Raw genomic sequence first — 14,809 nt, 5'->3', positions numbered from 1 at the left:
AATACAGATTCATGAAGATGGTGTGCCCTTCATATGACAACCTTTGGGACTGAAGCTGATGAAATTTTTTGACTAGAACTGCTGTTTCACAACCACCAGTGTCCATCTTGTCCTCCCAGTAACCCCTTCACAGTGCCCATGGCCTCCTGTAGCTTTGGTCCCAAGGTTTCCCCACTCCTCTCCCTGGGTGAGAGGGGAAGGAGCATCATGGCCCTGGGGAGAAGTAAGGTCCATCTGATGGCTCCCCTTGCCCTGGGCAGGGCAAATCATGTACCAGAATCATTTCTCCTTCCTGTCAGTGAAGACAGAAGAGGGCTAGATATGCTGGAAAAGCAAAAGTAACACCCTGCTCTGTGCACTGCTTTCATTCCCATGAGCAAGTGTGGTTTATATCTGGGGCGCTTCACAGGGCACCAGTGAATGCATTTCATTGCAAGTTTTGGAGGCTTAATTTTACTACTGTGTCACTAGGGGGAGATTTTTGAAGGCACAAATGTATTTAAGTGCTTACTCTCTTTTGAAAGTCATCAGGAGTTACACATCTAAATGGCCTTTGTGTGTGAGGGAAATATTCACCGTGAAATGGGGAGAGCCCACGTATCTGTTGCAAGTGATAAAGAAAACCAATGGGTGAGGCTACACTGAACTGGTTTTTTGTAGGTTTTTTTTGCTGGCCTTTTTGTTTTTTAAAGTGCCCTCACATCCTTCATTTCTCACAGGCTGGGATTTGGTTTGTTACAAAGCACTGCGATACCTCATCTCCTCAGTAGAAATCCTCCTAGATGGTTTTGAGATAAGAAGACTGAGAAAATCCACATAAGGAACGTGTCTTTGTACAGACGATACCTGGCTGCTTTTCTGTCTAGAGATTCAAGAGCTGATGATGTCTTACAAAGGCTCACTCTATCTGAGGGTCCCCTCAGAATGCGGGGGGAGCTTTGCTTTGACAGGCTTTAAAGTCCGTGTAATCTCTTGCAGAATGGCGTTTGCTTTCACAGCTCCTCAAGTTGCACCATGTCCTGATTTCTACGCTTGTATTTGTCACTGAAACATTGCCTGAGCTTGGGTGAACAGTGCTCAGTCTGAGTGAGAGCTGCTTACTTTGGGTGTTTACCACTTTTTACTCTGTTGTGAAACTATCCCAATGCACAGAATATTATTGATAGCATCAGAGTGAGTGACTAAACTGTCCTAAATGGAAACACGAGGGAAGGTGAAGGATGCAAATAAACACTCTTGTCTGCCTGGAAGTACAGAAGCACTGGCAAAGCTTTAGGCAAATAAAAGGCTATTTGTACCAACATTGGTGAAAAGGCTATGGGCACAGTTGAAACAAAAAGGCCTCAGCAGTGTGCATGTTTGTGAATGATACTTTAACTAGGTTTAAATACCTGTACTGGGCATTTGTGGCCTTAAGCATCTGAATTTGCTATTAGCAGTATTCTTTAAATGCTGGTATTTCCTATCAGAGCAAGGCATAGTCTTATAAAATGGACCTGTGTAACTATCATGTCTGTGGGCAGACCACCATCCTTCATCTGTGTGCAAAATGCAGGTTAAAAAGGTTGCTGTCCTTTTGTGCCAGGAGTGGCCATACGTCACCTTGCTGGTCTCTGAAGGCTCTTGAGGAACTTCTGCCGATTGGTGAACTCATTCGTTCTGACAGTCTATTACCTTCTTTGTTTTGACATATTTTCACTCTCCCCATTAATGTTTCCTGTTTTCATGAATCTCCCCCTTCTGCTGCATTTTCCTGTGTGTGTTTTTTGTCTCCCAGATGTTGTATGCCTGGCTATTTCAGTAACTCTTTGCGTACTACAGAATTGAAAAAAAAGGCAAGTGGAAAAACCCCACATTGGAATGATAGCATATTTTCCATGCACATGTCACACGTCACAGGTTGGCTGAAACATATTCAACTGATACATTAAACATCTACCTAAAATACTGCAATACAAAGTGATTAATTATTGTATCCATTCAGTGTATGAGTTGGCATCCGCTCTTTCAAAAAGCAAGAGGCTAGCAATGATTTGCTAGCAATGATGGAATTGATATTTGTTCAGTGCTTGAACCTGTTTAGGCACAGATTTGATTGATATAGGTAGTTTAGGACTATGGACTTCTTGGAAAGACATGATATACTTATTAAATGGCAGGATGTGGGGCAGGATATTTGAAGGTGCACACAGTAGCTCTTATTCTAACTTCCTAATGATTGGTACTTCTGAAAGTCAGGCTGTCTATTTAGGTGCCTAAATGTGTATGTCTACACCTGAAAATGTCAGCCTGCAGAGTAAAGCTCAGCCATGCCTACTCTTTGCTTACCAAGGTAATTGTATCTATATCCAAGCAGAGTTATCAGGGTCAGGTTATTTTCCCATATGGCACAGTTTGTACGTAGTATATCCTTGCACTAGTATGTAGTGATTGCTGTGGGAGCTGAAGTGGGATGATTTCCTTAGTTTTACATACCTGTATTGCCTATCTTTGACAGCTTGTTGCTGAAAACTCTACAACAGTAAATACAGATAAACCTGGGTTCTAAGCTCCAGAGGTTTTGTCAATTTACCTCTGAGATTTAGTTGCCTTAAATATGTGTCAAGTCAAATTTCACATTGGAAAGGGATGACTAAAGACCAGGTTATTTGGAATGGACAGCAACTATTTTTGTCATAGTTCTGTCAGCCTTCACCTCAGTTCTGCAAGTGAACATTTTCTAAGTAAATGTTCTTGAAGCGTGTTTCTTCCTCCACTTGGGTGGAGGTCACTAACTGTAGAGTCTACAAGTACACTTGGGAAGATTTTCACCAAATCCCAGCTGTTGGGGTAACCCGTTAACCAGTACATACATCCTTGGAAAATGTCTGTGGTGCATACTCTACTGTTTTTCTTCAAAAGACCCATGGTGTGAAAAATATGCTGCCTTTGAACAAGCTGACCACATGTGCATACTAAGTCCACTGCTTCTGGAATGCACTATTAGGCTTGTCATGCCCATATGGCCAACTGGATTTGCTGCATGAGTCCAATGTATGGGAAATTTGACCTATGAAACTAGCAGAATCAAATTCCTCATTGGCATCTGGCCTGGCTGCAGACTGATAAATCTTGTTCTTGCCTTTTGGTGAATTCAGATTTAGATCTGTCACATAAGAGCTCTGCTAGTTTTCTTTCCTTATCTCTGCTACTTTTCAGTGCATCTACTGTTTAGAGAAACTGCCACTGGCCTAACCTCTCTGCCACTTCAGTAGCTTTGTAAGTCCTCAACCGAAGCTGGGCATAAATGACCCCTGAGAAAAACTTTACACAAGACAAGGTCCCAGAATTTCTTCTTACTCCTTTTCTTCTGAGGTCACTACCTGAGGTGCCCAGGATGCTGAGGATCAGAGGAATTCAATCTATAAATGCAATTAAATTATTTAGAGTAGAACCTTTCCCTTCACATGTGTTGTTGATCGATGGTGGTGCTCAGTCCTTTGCCCATGGAGCGTGCTAGAGCAAGAGCCCCCAGGGTGTGATACACTGGTAACTTGTGACATGCAAGGCACTTTGGAGTGGCAGGAAGTGTGCCAAGCACAGAGGTGGAACACTTGGCAGAAAGGATTTCAAAGCTCTTGATTTAAAACCATATCACACATGGTTTTGGAGAATCATGACAGTCTCCCAAAACCTCTTGTTACTTTTTTGTATTGTGAAAATGCCACCTGACACTGTCAAGTGATTGGGGTGCTATCATACTGTCACCTGATTCCTTTACCAGACAGGCTTGTTGGATGAGTTAGGAACTCCAGGAGTTTGGACCCTTGATGGCAGCAAAGTCTTCTCTTTAAATGTATGTATAACATGTTTTCTATGCCCTCTTAAAAGACAATGGTACCTGGGATTTCTTTCAGATCCAGATGGAAAGCTTTTGTTAAAGGGAGTGGTAATGAGGCTTAGTAAGATTTGTTTTTTGTTAAGAAAAGATCATCTGGCGCTTGCTTTTGGAGCTGGTTGCTCATGAAGGTTTCTAATTCAGGGTCTTAATTTTTGTAAAGAGTGAATTACAAGAAGTCAGAAGAATGATGCGAAGAGCATTTAATAATGCACATTCACAAAGAAGTGGTGTAACTACATTAATTAGGCAAGTCTTGCGTAAAGATGCAATGTAATTATATATTTGAGACAGTTAATTAGGGAGCTACTTGGAAATTTCAGTGAATATTAAGGTAATTATACATAAATACTATAACCATTAAGACTGCACCCATAGTGAAAGCAATAACTAATTACATAAATAACAGCATACTTATGTTTTTACATTACCAGTACCTAACAATACTTCCTCTCTTTCCCTGCTCTCTTTGCCATGCAAATGACAAAACTTCAATTTTTAATTCAGATATTCTTCCAAATTGTTGAGGAAACAATGAACTTTCCTCTTGTTCTCTTTCTCTAGAGAAGACTGGATAACAGCAGTTATGCACACCTAGCAGGAAGACAGTCAAACATATTCCACATGTCTACAAGTTACATGCTGAGTTTTCAGTGGCTGCCCTTGGATTTCACACAAGCCCAGGTCTGAGAAATTAATAAAGAAATTGTATAGCTGTAAAGATAGTGTTTTAGACTTTTTAGGCAGCTTTGAGTGAATCAGTACTGAGAGTTAGATGAATGGATGCCGTAGAAACTGGGCCCTGCGTTTCATAGTGTTGGGCCTACGGGCAACTACCAAATGCTTGTATTTCTCACCATTTGGTTCTGTCAGGGTTTGGGGTATCTGTCTGTGGTCAGCTTCATGTTCACCTAAATATGCTAGTTTCCAATATGTGGCAACACTTAATGTACTGTGCATGTTGCTATCTTTTTTCCAAGCTACCTCAACAAGACTCTAACTCAGGTTCCCTAAAAACTTAAGAACTGCTATGCTGAGAACTTTATATGAGGTGCAGCCTTACTGACTCAGCTGAAATACAAAATTGTTACTTCCAACCATACTTGCTGAATCAATGATAGTTTCTAACAACTCTCATCTAAGGATCTAAAAGGGTCTCAGAATGAGTCTGTGATTTTGTGAACTATCGTGATGGAGACTACAGGTGAGGAAACGGAGGCACAAAGAACTTGAGTGACTTGTTCGGTGTCATGAAGAACATCCAGAGTCCTACTGTAAGTCTCTCTGCTCTGTTTTAGTCAAAGTCATCCTGTCTCCTGCCAGAGGGATGTGGTGCATGGTTTGGTGTCTAATGACAGTACGCTTTTCTGTCTTTGTTAATCTTATCTGAATAATTAAATTGACCTGGTGAGACAGTGGAGTTCACAAAGGAATGTAATTTTTAGCCAGTTGTCCATATTATTATGCTTCCATTGACATCATGACTAGCTGTCTGAAAGGGCCCACAGCAGCATGGGCTCTGTGGATGTTTGTAATGTCCTGCAGAACAAGGTCATAACTAGAGCGGGGCTGGCATCTGGGATTTCTGATGATGTACAAAAGAAAAAATGAGGGCAATTCTTTCCTTGCTAAGTCTTCTTTCCATTAAGATATTTACTCTAAGGTATAAATACTGAGGCAAAGTTAAAGATGATTTAGGATGACATAGTAAATTTTGCTATACTCTCATTGCAGACTTCAGGGCAAGAAGCTGAATGCAACTGAACCATATTTTCTTAGCTCAACAACAGTGACCAATGATACTTCCTGCCATAAACTTCAAAACATGTCAAAGGCTGGTGGGACCTTTCAAATTATTTTGATTCTAGATAAATAGTATCATAATTTTGAGATGTAAAATCCTTTGAATCTCTATAAATGATCTTACTGTAAAGGGTTTTACATTACGGCTCATGTTCCAAGGTCGATCAGTTCTTTTATCTTTCTTTTTTGTACTAATGTCACTAACTTTTTAAGCTCTTAATTTCTAGCAGAGTGAGATTAGGGGGAGTTGACCTTTGTTGGCATTATAATACATGGACATTGAACTTTGTGTAGATCTGTTGGAAGAAAGATTAATTAACAAATGCTATAGCACTAGATAGCCTACGAAAGATAAATTGTGTCAGATTCCTGTGATACCTTTCTCTGAGTTTGTGACCAAGAGAAATATAGTTGCTCTAATTAATCAAGATTTCTGTAAAACGTTTAACACAGTGGTATGTGAAAGAAAATAATTTGGATTGGAGAACATATGGCACAATAAATGTAAAGAAATGACTATGGAAATATTGCCGAGAACTGAGCTGAAAGAACTGCCAAGGGAAAAGAACAGTAACTAGCCAATTTTATTAATGATAGTCTTTTGACCTATCTGAACATTTTTATTTGTAGCCACAGCAGAAATTCTGTGCAAATACAAAGTCTGTAAAGGACAGAAAACTAAGAGGCCTTGACAGTTCAGAGAAGGACTGACCCTGACAATGGGAGAAATGAAAAACAGATAAAATTAAGTACTAATAAACCACAAGGTCATGCAGATGTTTTTTTGCTCTGAGCAGGAGGCTCATCAGCTGGAAGTAACAGAGAAGTGTTTTGCTGAATCTCACAGTGATTGACAAATGCTGGCTCTCTACAACAGCAGGGAAGGGAAGTATTCCCTGAGATGTTCCCCTGGATGTTGCATCAGGGGAAGCATATCCAGGAAACGTGGGATTCCTGACTACTTTTGTACAAGACACTGGGGACATCCAGAAAAAGACAGAGTATAGAAAAAGGGATATTAAATTGAGATAGGAAATGGGGAATAAAAAACTGTGTCTTTAGTTTAGCAAAACAAAAACTGAGTATGGGTATACTGCTTCCTATGAATATATCATCAGAGTAAGTGGTGAGAGAGAACTGGTTAACTTAGGGGTGTATTGAATGCCATAGGAACAATTGATAGTAGCCAACTGAATAAGTGTTCTTTGGAAAAGCGATGAAGGTTTTAATAATGTGAAGTTTTGGAGCAGCTTTCCATTAGGAGTCACAGGGGCAAGAAAACTACGTGGTTTCAAGAAAAAGCTTGAGAAATTTATCAATGAGATTGTGATGTTGTGATATCAATGAGATATGGTGTGTCAGACGTAGCAGGGGATGACCTGGAAGGACTCTTCCAGTCCTATTTCCCATGTAAAACTATTCAACAGAGCCCCTGGTCTCCAGAGTATTTTTTCTGTAAAAAGACTTCAATAGCAAGCAGGGAAAATGGCCTTTCCTTTGGATTCTTTGTTTGCCCTTATCTATACAGGAGACATAGATCCGATCAAAGTGCCAATGAATCTCGTGGTAGGTTGGATGCAGATCTCTATTATCTGTGTGACAATACCTTTCAGAGGTCCTGCTCATTACTGGGGCCCAGCTACTTTCCATGACTTGACTTTATGATCCCAGTTCATCTCTTAGTTAAATCCATCTGAAGCTGTTTCCTTGATAGCCCCTTTAATATTTTACAGGTTTCTTACAGTTCTTGTATTCTTGTAATCTTCTGAGGTCCTTCAAAGCAAGCCAAACAATCTTCTACCTTTCACAGAGCCATCATGTATCCAAACCCATGAGTAGATCACTAATTCTCTGAGATAAGATCAATAGCCAGTCACCCTCTGCTGTCTTAAAAAGATCTAGCAACTCAGTCTAGTCGTAGCAACTGAAAGAACTGTTAATAATGGATGACAATTGACAAAACTCATAGGTGTGAAAGATTTACCAGAAGCATGGTGTTCATGCATACTGCTCATTGATTGACAGCCCCAACAGGTTAGAGGTTACCCATGGAATACAGTCTTGATGGCCTAGGATGAAATGTTCGTTCTGACCCTTCTGTAAGCTAGTGATACAAAGCACTGGCTAACATATCATTAACTTGCGACACCATGATGATGGGATTAAGACCCAGAGGGCTTTATCTCTACCTTATTAATGGCAATTAAAAGCTGCGTGACAGTTTTAAAAGTTGTTGATGTAAAGAAAGTTAGTGCCTGTCTTACAGAGGCACAGTAAATAATTGTCTGGTTGCTTTGCTTTTCGTAATCTGTCCATGCAGCTGTATATTATCATTATTTTGCTGCAAATACAGCTTTTCGATTTATCAACAAAAGAGCAGGTAAGGCTCTATGTAAATAATGATGAAGGACACTTCCAGGCTGGATTTTTTCCCATTTAGACTGCTGAGCATGGAAGAAGCAGAGGATTTTCAAAACTAATAACGATATCTGTTAGACTTGTTTTTCAAAGCCTGATTGCCCCCCCAAAAATTTAAACTCAGTAGTATTTGCTTCACCTGGGTAATTCATAGGGTAGGTATTAAAAATTCTCTCCACCCTTCTTTATATGGAAATGGATATTTATTCTTTCTTGGGTGTTAGCCATTGGTGGAGCTGTACTGGTTTCATGGCAAGAAGTTTCACACCTCTTGTTCTTCTGCATATTCAAGGAAATATGACTACTGAGACAGCAACAGTGTGAGTGCTGTGAACTAGAAGTAGTTCTGTTATGTTCTTCTGCTCAAGTCCCAATCTACATTGAAAAGAAAGGACTAAACTCAAATGTATGCTCTATGTGAAAAGTCCTAGTCTCCAACATTTAGTAGCTGTTCCTGTGCTCCTAAATATCCTGATTATTTAACTGCTCTGTTTGTGACATCTCACTTTCTGGGCAATATTTCTGAACCACCTTCCTCACTCCTATTGTCCTGTCCAAATGTGCATTAGGTGCTGTTTCATGAGAACTGACTGTCCTGGTATTGGGGGGCCTTGTATGCTCTGAATCCTTCTCGATCTTTTGGGAAGTACAGTCAGGTTTTTGCTCCCAAGAGCTAATCTCAACTCTGTGGAGTGACAGAGTGGAGCAAAAAAGTCATCTGTGCAGCCACCAAAGAGGCTTGTCCCCACTTACTCCCCAGCAAGCAAGGGGCAACGGCTAGGTCTACCTTCCTCTGTATTAAGTTTTTGCCTCGGTCTTTGCCTCAGGGTAATAGAGGCTGGAAAACCTTTATGTATATATATTGCGCTTGGTTGTTTTTGAACAAGAGAAGAGGAGCCTTAGCTTTTGCCACTGCTGTTATTTCAGAGGTGTCAGCAGCTGTGGCAGGCTGCAGTGGCCTGTGCCTGGCTGGGCCACTCTGGCTGTGCTGAACTGGCTTCAGGACTCCCACTGGATGCTTTCTTCTCCCAGCTCCCCAGAAGCTGTGGGACTGGGAGACAGTGCCTGTCATTTTAGCCTCTTGCCACTCCAAGGCAGAGATTGCCTTACACTTGTAGTTTATACAGCCCCAAGCACAATGTCAGCATTACACATTAATTAATAATAGTGGCTTATATTGCTAATCACTTAATTATAAATTATGTCTGCTGGGTATGCCTGCCATCACATATTACTTTGTAGTTACATAGATATACACATAGTGTATCTGGGCTTTTGTAAATCAGCTTGTAGTTGTTCAATGATACAAAGGCTATGCCAGCACATAAATCCAATGTAAACTGCTAATCATTTTAAAATGAAGACAAAGCAATCTGAGTTTTAAATCCATAATGCAAGAGAATTACAGTGCATGTGTCTGAAATTTAGGAGGAGAACTTGCTTTGCAGACGTTTCAATTGTAAGCAAAATTCTGACGTTATGCGCATTACATGGTATTTTACTGAAATCGCACTCAGTGGCAGATTTGCATAAATGAATGTATTGTATTTTTTATAACTGTGAAAGCTTTAATTACGTAAACTCTAATTAGGCTTGCATTTTTTAGAAAACACAAGATATTAGCTTATTTTGTAGTTGGCTCAACTTTAGTGTTTTCCCACATTTGTAACTCATACGCAACAATATACTATAAAAACACAGGGAAAACACAGAGAGGAAGGCATTCCTGGAATTTCTGGAGCTGATTGGTTGTTTCTCCTCTTGGTATATTTAAGCATTGAATTTTTCTTGAATGCTGCCCTAGGGCCAAAATCATACCTGATGTAAATTTGCTGCAGCTAGATTTGGTAGCGTTGCATCAAGGATGCACCAAAATGAGTATATTTTAATAATTTCTAGGAATAAAAGTACTGTGTGAAAGGGAGTTATTGATGATGCTGTTTTATAGTGGAATTTGTTTGGTGTTTTTGCAACTCTTGTAGAGTCCTACAAATATTTTTTTGTACAGTGAGATAACTACTATCTGGGTACTTGGCCTGCTGAGATTGCAACAAAGATTAAGGCACATAACACAGATCTTAAAAAGTTCATCCCAATAGGACTCTCACTTGGCACCTAGTGAGTCACTGTAGTGCCTTTCATTAAGTGGGAAAAATAGATAAATAAAACTGTCATTAATCATTGCTATCCCTTTGGTCTAACCTATGAAAGAAATGCTAACACACCTTGTGTTGATTTTGCTGAATATTCTCATTTGCTTCTGTATCAACACACCTTTTGTGTCTGTGTTGGGTTGTCTAGATTTTGCCCTTTCCTCTGTCATAAAGTTGTGACAATTATCTGTGTGTTAGTCACTGTGTAGCCAGGCTGATGTAACATACTCAAACAAGAGCCACTTTACAAAGGCCATTCAGAAGCCTGTGCCAGAACAGAGCATCCTGCTCAGCCTTCAGTGAGGGCATGTCAGTGAGAGCATGCTGCACCTCTTCTGTCTGCTGTTAAGGCAAGTCTACATGCTGTTGATGTGCTAGTTGTGGTGTGTAGCCTCCCAGATACTCAGGAGTTCTGCTTTTCTAAGTCAGAGGGAGGTGAGGATGCCTCACCTCTTAAAGGATTGTGTTAAGAAAAATTGTATAAACCTTCCAGTTTTATTCTAGGTGCTGCTTTCCAATATTTTTGTCAGCTGGAGCCAAACAGCACCACAGCCCTAAAATTGCTGGAACTGAAAAAAAAGACTATTAATATTTCATCCATTATTATTACTGAGGGTTTCAACTATATTTTGTCAGGAGGAATAAAAAATAGACAAAGGAGCAGCATATATATTTTCCTATTTTCTCCTCCTTTACTCATTTTAATCCTTCAATGGCTTACAGCAGAAAGATTTGAGTAATTCTAAAAATGAAGTAAGAGATGTATATAGCATCTACAGGTTACATTTCTTGTATTCTTCTCTAACCTCAAAGCTCCCCTCTTATAATGCTGTCTTTGCCTTTTGTGTAATTAATCATAGCACTCTGGGAGACATTCTTATTTTCAGTGCAAGACTGGTGGGTATATATCACAGTTTGTGGCATGTTACTGCATTCGTGCTAATACCAACTGGAGTGGTGGACAAGACATTATTAAAAGTGCCTTTCTGATTTCCTTACACATCATAATATTCTCCTAAACATGTTATTTTGAATGCATGCAGATACCTGAGACTGCAAGGTATCACTCAAACTTCTGTACCAGGGCAGACCTGTGAGTGGATTCAGTGATGTCAGTCCTGCTTAGAGCAAACAGTCTTTAGAGGGTCTCTGAATCCAGAAACCTCTCTGTCCCATTTCCAGCCACCTGCATCATGTCTCTTGAAATTCTGCAGGCTGTGTGTGTGTATATGCTTCCTTGTGTGTGTGTGGCTAGCAGCTGGCTGAAGCTCCTGACATGTTCCTGTGTAGAACCAGATGTGTCCATGCTTGAGCTATGATGAGTTTGGCCTTCAGCCGATGTAGAAGATGAACAAGTAAACCCATATCCTGTTATTTCATGAGGACTGTGGTCTTCTAAACTCTTCCTAAGGGACTGTGAATATAGCTGGATCCTGATTGCTATGATCTGGACAGGACAAGTTCTCTTCCACAAAGGGCAAAACATCAGCAAACTCAAACGAAGGGTGGTAAGTACCTGTCTATCTTTTAAGTTCTCAGGCCATCTCAGCAAATGAGTCTTTCTGTGATATCACAGAATCACAGAATATGCTGAGTTGGAAGGAACCCACAAGGATCGTTGAGTCAAACTCCTGGACACTCCAAGAGTCGCACCATGTGCCTGAGAGCGCTGTCCAAACACTTCTCGAACTCTGTCAGGCTTAGTGCTGTGACCACTTCCTTGGGGAACCTGTTCCAGCATCCAACCACCCTCTGAGTGAAGAACCTTTTTCTAATATCCAACCTAAACCTCTCCTGGCACAACTACAGGCCATTCCCTCGGGCCATGTCACTGGTCACCAGAGAGAAGAGGTCGGTGTCTGCACCTCCTCTTTCCCTCATGTAGACTGTGATGATATCCTCCTAAAATAAGGTACTAAGCAGCAAGGATAGAGGTGGGGGAAGGGAATCAGGCCTTATGGTATGTTATTTGATACTGCATATGTTGATGTTTTCAAACGTTTTCAGAGAGACATAAGGAAATGGGCAGACCTTTAACTTCAGAATACATCAAACATATATGTTTTGAAAAAGTAATATTGACATTCTGTGTTTAGGTGGAATCTTAATTTTCTTAAAACCAGAAATGAATGCCAAATGGCAGCATCACCTTGAAATCTGCATAAGCAAGTGAATTAAAACAGGCTCAGTTCCTAGACTTGCTTCTTAGGCCTCCCAGTAACTTTGGGTGTTATGGTTACCAACTCTTCTTGCCTTTAAACAGTTTTACTTTCTTTGTTGTGTGAAAAGCACCTAGCAAAAGTAGTTATATAATGAGAAAGCACTAAATGGACCAGGAACTAGTCCATTAAAAGGAGACAGGTTTAGGGAAGATTGCATTAGTCACTTCCCACTCTTACGAGCAGAATTTTATTTGCAACTGTATGTACAAGAAAAAATAAAAAGATCCAAGAAGAGAAGATTGATCCAGTGTATAAATCTCAGCCATTGGTACTGGGATGTTGGGTTTCGTGTCTTTTATCCCTCTGGTGCATTTTCTGCACTAGTTTTGGCAAGGTCTTTTGGCCCCACTGCACACATATGACAACACTGAGTGCCACAATACCAAGTGTCACAACACCTATCTTCAGTGGCCTAGTGCCCACAGTGGAATTAGCAGCCTGAAGGTAGGTACGCAGGTTTGTTATAAAATCCATATGGAGATTGGAAGCTGGCTGTTGCAAGGTGCTTCCCTCTGGGCATAGATTCTTTAATTGGCACTATTTATCACCTCTTGTACCTGGGCTTAGCTCAGTGTCTGACTTTTCTCTCAAGAACCAACAAGAAGACAGCAATAATTTATCTGATACTTTATTGGTTCGTGCATTCATCCAAGACATCTGAGTTCACTTTCCTTTTTTCTTACCTTAATTCCTGCATCTCTTTTCTGTCAGGATTAGATCCTACACATTAAGCTATCAGCTAGTCTTAGGCAGGATATGATGGCAAGCTGAATATGAGTCAGCAGTGCCCTGGCAGCCAGGAGGGCCAACCATGTCCTGGGGGCCACCAGGCAAAGCATCGCACTCTGATCGAGGGAGGGGATCGTCCTGCTCTGCTCTGCGCTGGTGCGGCCTCACCTAAAGTTCTGTGTGTAGTTTTGGTAGCCACAATATCAGAAAGATATTAAGCTCTTAGAGAGCGTCCAAAGGAGGGCAATGAAGATGGTGAAGGGCCTTGATGGGAAACCGTATGAGGAGCGGCTGAGGTCACTTGTTCTGTTCAGCCTGGAGGAGACTGAGGGGAGACCTCATTGCAGTTACAACTTCCTTGTGAGGGGAAGAGGAGAGGCAGACACTTCTCTGTGGTGACCAGTGACAGGACCCGAGGGAATGGCCTGTAGTTGTGTCAGGGAAGGTTTAGGTTGGATATTAGAAAAAGGTTCTTCACTCAGAGGGTAGTTGGGCACTGGAACAGGCTCCCCAGGGAGTCACAGCACCAAGCTTGACAGAGTTCAAGAAGCCTTTGGACAATATTCTCAGGCACATGGTGTGTCTCTTGGGGATGGTCCTGTGCAGGGCTAAGGATTGGACTCAATGATCCTTGTGAGTTCCTTCCAACTCATTATATTCTATGATTCTGTGATTCTTTGACACTCTACATGCTTCTTCTTGAAGCAATTCCTGTTGTAAAACTCAGGATAAATGGAGATAGAAAAAGGATGTAAAAATAGCCCAACTGTAACACAGTAGTTAGCACACCCATTTAGGAAAGGAAGGTTGTATAGCAAAGACTGGGAAGCAGGTAATAGAAATCCAGTGCTGCCATCACTGCTGGGCATGCCTACCTCCTGTAGCATGGAGTATAGGAAGTGGAGAGCAATGATGGTTTTGTACAGAAGCCCCTTCCTGCAGATGTTCCAAAGGTATCTATAAGAGCAAGATGATCTTCTGAGATAGATGGAGGTGTGTGTATGCCTGCTAGGGCAAAAGTACTTGATCACTGTTGAGTGACTGAGTCTTTTCAAGACAACCTATTCTAGGCATGTACAGAAACAAAATTGTAGAAACTGGGTATAATGTAATGGAATTGATTAATGTGCCAAAAGACTCCTGGGTGTTCTGAGCTTATATCTTCGCCATGCAGGCTGCATATAGCTTCCCAAGCCCTGTTGTGGTTCTGGTCCAGAAGCTCTGTGTATTGGAGTTTTCCACCAGAAAAATGCAGATAATGTCCTTATCTCCCCAAGAACTTCAGGTATTATTCTCCATTATCAGATAAATAGCTGACATAAAAAGGACAAAGAAAGGTTAACAGTGTTCCTCAGCCTGCAAGCCGCTAGGAAAATATCATTCCAACTTGATATGGGATGTTTTGAAGAGACCTAAAATGCAATATTTCAAAAATTGCAGGTAATTTGTGGGGAGACAAATGTGCGATTTTTCCAAACTTAGTTCTGAGTGGTCCTGAGAAGCCAAAAGGAACTACTGATTTCCAGGCTTTCTGAGACCAGACCCTAGGAGCTGCACCCGAGTCCCCTAAAAATGGAAGCATCTGAGATCACTGTGATAAAAAATTT

General features: G+C 40.9%; 1 long non-coding RNA gene across 1 annotated transcript in view; it reads left to right on the top strand.

Moving 5' to 3' along the window:
• The first annotated feature begins 4,457 nt into the window (after positions 1-4,457).
• LOC113989315 overlaps positions 4,458-14,809 on the top strand; it is a 137,071-nt gene continuing 126,719 nt past the window's right edge. The window contains exon 1 of the long non-coding RNA XR_005563573.1: positions 4,458-4,561. This is a non-coding gene — a long non-coding RNA (uncharacterized LOC113989315). The remainder of the gene's footprint in view (positions 4,562-14,809) is intronic.

This window comes from Pipra filicauda, unplaced genomic scaffold (genome assembly GCF_003945595.2).
Source record: "Pipra filicauda isolate LSUMZ 115617 unplaced genomic scaffold, ASM394559v2 scaffold221_size1283894_pilon, whole genome shotgun sequence".
Classification (NCBI taxonomy): Eukaryota; Metazoa; Chordata; class Aves; order Passeriformes; family Pipridae; genus Pipra; species Pipra filicauda.
Note: the sequence above shows the minus strand (reverse complement) of the source record. Positions and strands in the feature narration are given on the sequence as shown.